This window comes from Mobula birostris, chromosome 14, assembly GCF_030028105.1.
Source record: "Mobula birostris isolate sMobBir1 chromosome 14, sMobBir1.hap1, whole genome shotgun sequence".
Lineage (NCBI taxonomy): Eukaryota > Metazoa > Chordata > Chondrichthyes > Myliobatiformes > Myliobatidae > Mobula > Mobula birostris.
The window spans coordinates 98,449,660-98,455,702 of NC_092383.1; positions in this window are offsets into that span (position 1 = coordinate 98,449,660).

Sequence of the window (6,043 nt, forward strand, 5' to 3'; positions counted from 1 at the left end):
TCAGGCTGGGAGTTACATACACAAAATGTTGAAGCAACTGAGCAGGCCAGGGGCATCTATGGAAAAGAGTAAACAGTCGACGTTTCAGGCCGAGACCCTTCATCTACAGGACCGCTTTGGGTTAAATCAGATTCAAATAAAGGTACGTGTTCTGTGGCCTCAGTCTAATCAACAGACCCAGTTGTTCATCCTAGATCTAACTTCCAGGCCCAGGCTATGCAGTTTATCTCTGAACTGTCTGGCCCAGCTCAAAATTCCGGGCCCGCAGCACCAAGGCCGATGTTTTGCGGCCTGGCCCTAAACAACCAGCCCAGGATTTCAGGGGTCACCCTGGCAGAAAGCCTCAGTCTCTGCCCTGTGGCCAATACCGTCCTCAGTGGCAGAGCTTCACTCTGATCACAGATTGGGCAGGGACAGAGCAACGTAGAATGGATCAGGAAGAAATTGACTTTCATTGGGAATGTTTGAGGGAGACCCTGCCACTCAGGTCCTGTCCTGAAGGAATCCCAGAGTCATACAACACAGAGCAGAACATTTGGCCCCACCAGCTCTACACTGATCAGAGGACACCCATCCATAGTTAACCATCTCCCATTGCCCATGGCTCATGTCCCATTGCCTCTTTTTTTGGGGGGAAGGGTGGTGGTTGAGTGTCAAATGTCTATCTGGACCCTTATTAAATGCCGTCACTAATTTCTGCTGCTGTCCCACAATGATGTCCTTCCTCATTATCATCTCCTCCAGACCCGCCTCTCCATCTCTCATCTCTCCTCATAACTGAGACATCATGGTGACTCCCTCTGCACCGTCTCTGCTGATATCACATCCTTCCTGACCAAGGGCTATGAAGTTGGAACATAACTGTCCTGCCCTTGTACTCAGTGACCCCCCCCCCACCACCGCCAGAATAATAACGGCAAGTTTCCCCATATACCCTGTTTGAGTACTGTTGGGGGGGATCAGCTTACCGGGGGGAAGCGACAGTGGCCATGCCTCCGGTACAGAGTCCGGCCCTGTATCTCAGAAGGGTAGGGAAAGGAAGAGGAGGGCAGTAGTAATAGGGGACTCAATAGTAAGGGTGTCAGATCGGTGATTCTGTGGACGCAGTCCAGAGACCCAGATGTTAGTTTGCCTCCTTGGTGCCAGGGTCCGGGATATTTCTGATTGTGTCCAAGATATCCTGAAGTGGGAGGGAGAGGAGCCAGAGGTCGTGGTGCATATAGGTACCAATGAGATAAGTAGGAAAAGGGAAGAGGTCCTGAAAGGAGAATATAGGGAGTTAGGAAGGGACTTGAGAAAAAGGACCACAAAGGTAGTAATCTCAGGATTACTACCTGTGCCACATGACAGTGAGAGTAGGAATGCGATGAGCTGGAGGATAAATGCGTGGCTGAGGGATTGGAGCAGGGGGCAGGGATTCAAGTTTTTGGATCATTGGGACCTCTTTTGGCGCAGGTGTGACCTGTACAAAAAGGACGGGTTACACTTGAATCCTAGGGGGACCGATATCCTGGCGGGGAGATTTGTGAGGGCTACTGAGGTGACTTTAAACTAGAATGGTTGGGGGGTGGGAATCAAATTAAAGAGACTAGGAGAGAGGAGGTTAGTTCACAACAGGGGGATGGGAACAAGTGCAGAGAGACAGAGGGATGTAAAATGAGGGTAGAAGCAAAAAGTAGTAAAGTGAAAAGTAAAAGTGGCAGGCCGGCAAATCCAGGGCAAAAATCAAAAAAGGCCACTTTTCAGCATAATTGTACAAGGGCTAAGAGTGTTGTAAAAGCGAGCCTGAAGGCTTTGTGTATCAATGCAAGGAGCATTCGTAACAAGGTGGATGAATTAAAAGTGCAGATTGGTATTAATGATTATGATATAGTTGGGATCACAGAGACATGGCTCCAGGGTGACCAGGGATGGGAGCTCAACATTCAGGGATATTCAATATTCAGGAGGGATAGACATGAAAGAAAAGGAGGTGGGGTAGCATTGCTGGTTAGAGAGGAGATTAACGCAATAGAAAGGAAGGACATTAGCCAGGAGGATGTGGAATCGATATGGGTAGAGCTGCATAACACTAAGGGGCAGAAAACGCCGGTGGGAGTTGTGTACAGGCCACCTAACAGTAGTAGTGAGGTTGGGGATGGTATTAAACAGGAAATTAGAAATGCGTGCAATAAAGGAACAGCAGTTATAATGGGTGACTTCAATCTACATATAGATTGGGTGAACCAAATTGGTAAGGGTGCTGAGGAAGAGGATTTCTTGGAATGTATGCGGGATGGTTTTTTGAACCAACATGTCGAGGAACCAACTAGACAGCAGGGTATTCTAGACTGGGTATTGAGCAATGAGGAAGGGTTAATTAGCAATCTTGTCGTGAGAGGCCCCTTGGGTAAGAGTAACCATAATATGGTGGAATTCTTCATTAAGATGGAGAGTGACATAGTTAATTCAGAAACAAAGGTTCTGAACTTTAGGGCAACTTTGAAGGTATGAGATGTGAATTAGCTAAGATAGACTGGCAATTGACACTTAAAGGGTTGACGGTGGATATGCAATGGCAAGCATTTAAAGATTGCTTGGATGAACTACAACAATTGTTCATCCCAGTTTGGCAAAAGAATAAATCAGGGAAGGTAGTGCACCCATGGCTGACAAGGGAAATTAGGGATAGTATCAATTCCAAAGAAGCAGCATACAAATTAGCCACAAATGGTGGCTCACCTGAGGAATGGGAGAAATTCAGAGTCCAGTGGAGGAAGACAAAGGGCTTAATTAGGAAAGGGAAAAAAGATTATGAGAGAACACTGGCAGGGAACAAAAACTGACTGTGAAAGCTTTTATAGATATGTGAAAAGAAAAAAGATTGGTTAAGACAAATGTAGGTCCCCTACAGACAGAAACAGGTGAATTGATTATGGGGAGCAAGGACATGGCAGACCAATTGAATAACTACTTTGGTTCTGTCTTCACCAAGGAGGACATAAATAATCTTCCAGAAATAGTAGGGGACAGAGGGTCCAGTGAGATGGAGGAACTGAGGGAAATACATATTAGTAGGGAAGTGGTGCTAGGTAAATTGAAGGGATTAAAGGCAGACAAATTCCCAGGGCCAGCTGGTCTGCATCCCAGAGTGCTTAAGCCAGTAGCCCAAGAAATAGTGGATGCATTAGTGATAATTTTTCAAAACTCTTTAGATTCTGGATTAGTTCCTGAGGATTGGAGGGTGGCTAATGTAACCCTGCTTTTTTTAAAAAAGGAAGAGAAACCAGGGAATTATAGACTAGTTAGCCTAACATTGGTGGTGGGGAAAATGCTAGAGTCAGTTATCAAAGATGTGATAACAGCACATTTGGAAAGCAGTGAAATCAGACAGTCAGCATGGAGTTGTGAAAGGAAAATCATGTCTGACAAATCTTATTGTCACAATGGCAGGGCATTGGGAGCAAGGGTGGACCCAAATGCAAGACACATCTTGCGAGGTTACTTAGATTTAGTTTATTGTTTGATACCAGGAGAGCTAGGCAGGAGCAGGAGCAGTGAACTTGACAAGGACTGAGGACTACAACTAAGCTGGGACCAAGAGTCTGGGCTTGGACTCAGAATCAGCTCCCAGAACTAGAGGAGACACGAAGAGGCTAGGGTATGGACTCCAAGCCCAAGACTGGGCAAGGACCCCAGAACCAGGCATGGACATGACATGGGCTAGGGAGAGGAGGAACATGGAAACAGAGCCTCAGTCTCAGGGAGCAGGTACATGGAACCATGGACACATACACAGAACAAGTCAGGACCCCTCCTTGGGTACAGAACATAGGGCCAGGACTCTCACACAGAAGAGAGTAGGGACCCCTCCTTGGGTAGGGCCAGGACTCATGACCCTCCACGGGGCAACGGCAAGACAGCCTGACTTGCCCTACGGAGGCGAGGACAAGACCAACACGAATGAACACCAGACAGTACCTATCTAGCTCCGGCGATAGAACTACATGGAAGTGCAGGCGGGGCTGCAGATGGGGGCTAGAGGTGAGAGGGGCAGAGAAGGGATTCAGACAAGGGGGTAGGACAGGAATCACAGATCGCCAGGGCCAGGACTTGGCTTGGTGCCAGAACGCCGCCAGGGCCAGGACTTGGCTTGGAGCCTTTGGGTAGTGGCGAGCTCTCGACTCGGCCTGAGAACAGTAGACAGCGGTTCTTGATTCTCTCAGGCAGGTTAACTGACGGACCCACCTTGGTGAGGAAACTTTGCAGGCTCGCTTTGGTGAGGTAACTGGACAGGATTGCTCTGGTGAGGAGAGGCGAATTACCGGCACTCTCTTCGGCAGAAAGTAGGCTTGTTCTGGCCAGATGACAATGACACGTCATACCTTCATGACTTTGCAGACGCTCCCGCACTGAACGGCCGAAAGCCGGAGACTATAAACTACCGGTTCAGCCGAGTGTTAATTGCCTCTAATCACCAACGTCGAGGGACACGGGAAAACAGGGAATCAACGGTCCGGATCGTAACATAAACAAGCTAAATTTAAAGGGACCCTGATCTGGACCATGACACTCATAGAATTTTTTGAGGATGTAACTGCTAGAGTGGATAGGAGAGAACCAGTGGATGTGGTATATTTGGATTTTCAAAAGGCTTTTGACAAGGTCCCACACAGGAGTTTAGTGTGCAAACTTAAAGCACACGGTATTGGGAGTAAGGCATTGATGTGGATAGAGAATTGTTTGGCAGACAGGAAGCAAAGAGTGGGAATAAACGGGACCTTTTCAGAATGGCAGGCAGTGACTAGTGGGGTACCGCAAGGCTCGGTGCTGGGATCCCAGTTGTTTACAATATATATTAATGACTTGGATGAGGGAATTAAATGCAGCATCTCCAAGTTTGCGGATGACACGAAGCTGGGCGGCAGTGTTAGCTGTGAGGAGGATGCAGGGTGACTTGGATAGGTTGGGTAAGTGGGCAGATTCATGGCAGATGCAATTTAATGTGGATAAATGTGAGGTTATCCACCTTGGTGGCAAAAACAGGAAAACAGATTATTATCTGAATGGTGGCCGATTAGGAAAAGGGGAGGTGCAACGCGACCTGGGTGTCATTATACACAAGTCATTGAAAGTGGGCATGCAGGTATAGCAGGCGGTGAAAATGGCAAATGGTATGCTGGCATTCATAGCAAGAGGATTCGAGTACAGGAGCAGGGAGGTACTACTGCAGTTGTACAAGGCCTTGGTGAGACCACACCTGGAATATTGTGTGCAGTTTTGGTCCCCTAATCTGAAGAAAGACATCCTTGCCATAGAGGGAGTACAAAGAAGGTTCACCAGATTGATTCCTGGGATGGCAGGACTTTCATATGATGAAAGACTGGATCGACTAGGCTTATACTAGTTGGAATTTAGAAGATTGAGGGGGGATCTTATTGAAACGTATAAAATCCTAAAGGGATTGGACAGGCTAGATGCAGGAAGATTGTTCCGGATGTTGGGGAAGTCCAGAACGAGGGGTCACAGTTTGAGGATAAAGGGGAAGCCTTTTAGGACCGAAATGAGGAAAAACTCCTTCACACAGAGAGTGGTGAATCTGTGGAGTTCTCTGCCACAGGAAACAGTTGAGGCCAGTTCATTGGCTATATTTAAGAGGGAGTTAGATATGGCCCTTGTGGCTAAAGGGATCAGGGGTTATGGAGGGAAGGCAGGTACAGGGTTCTGAGTTGGATGATCAGCCATGATCATACTGAAGGGCAGTGCAGGCTCGAAGGGCCGAATAGGCTACTCCTGCACCTATTTTCTATGTTTCTATACCTTCCTGATCACATTCTCTTCCCACACTATGACGTACAGAGATCTTTGGACTTTTACACTGATTCCATCTGTTCCTCAGTCTTTCCCCCAGCCCCTTCGTTCTCCCTAATAGATTATCTCACGTTTATTTGGATTTAACTCGCTCTATTCTTTCTCAGCCCCTCTCACCAGCACATTGATATCACCTGTCTACCTTCTGCATTGTCCCCCTCAGACCCGCCGTACATCCTTCTCCCTGATCCTA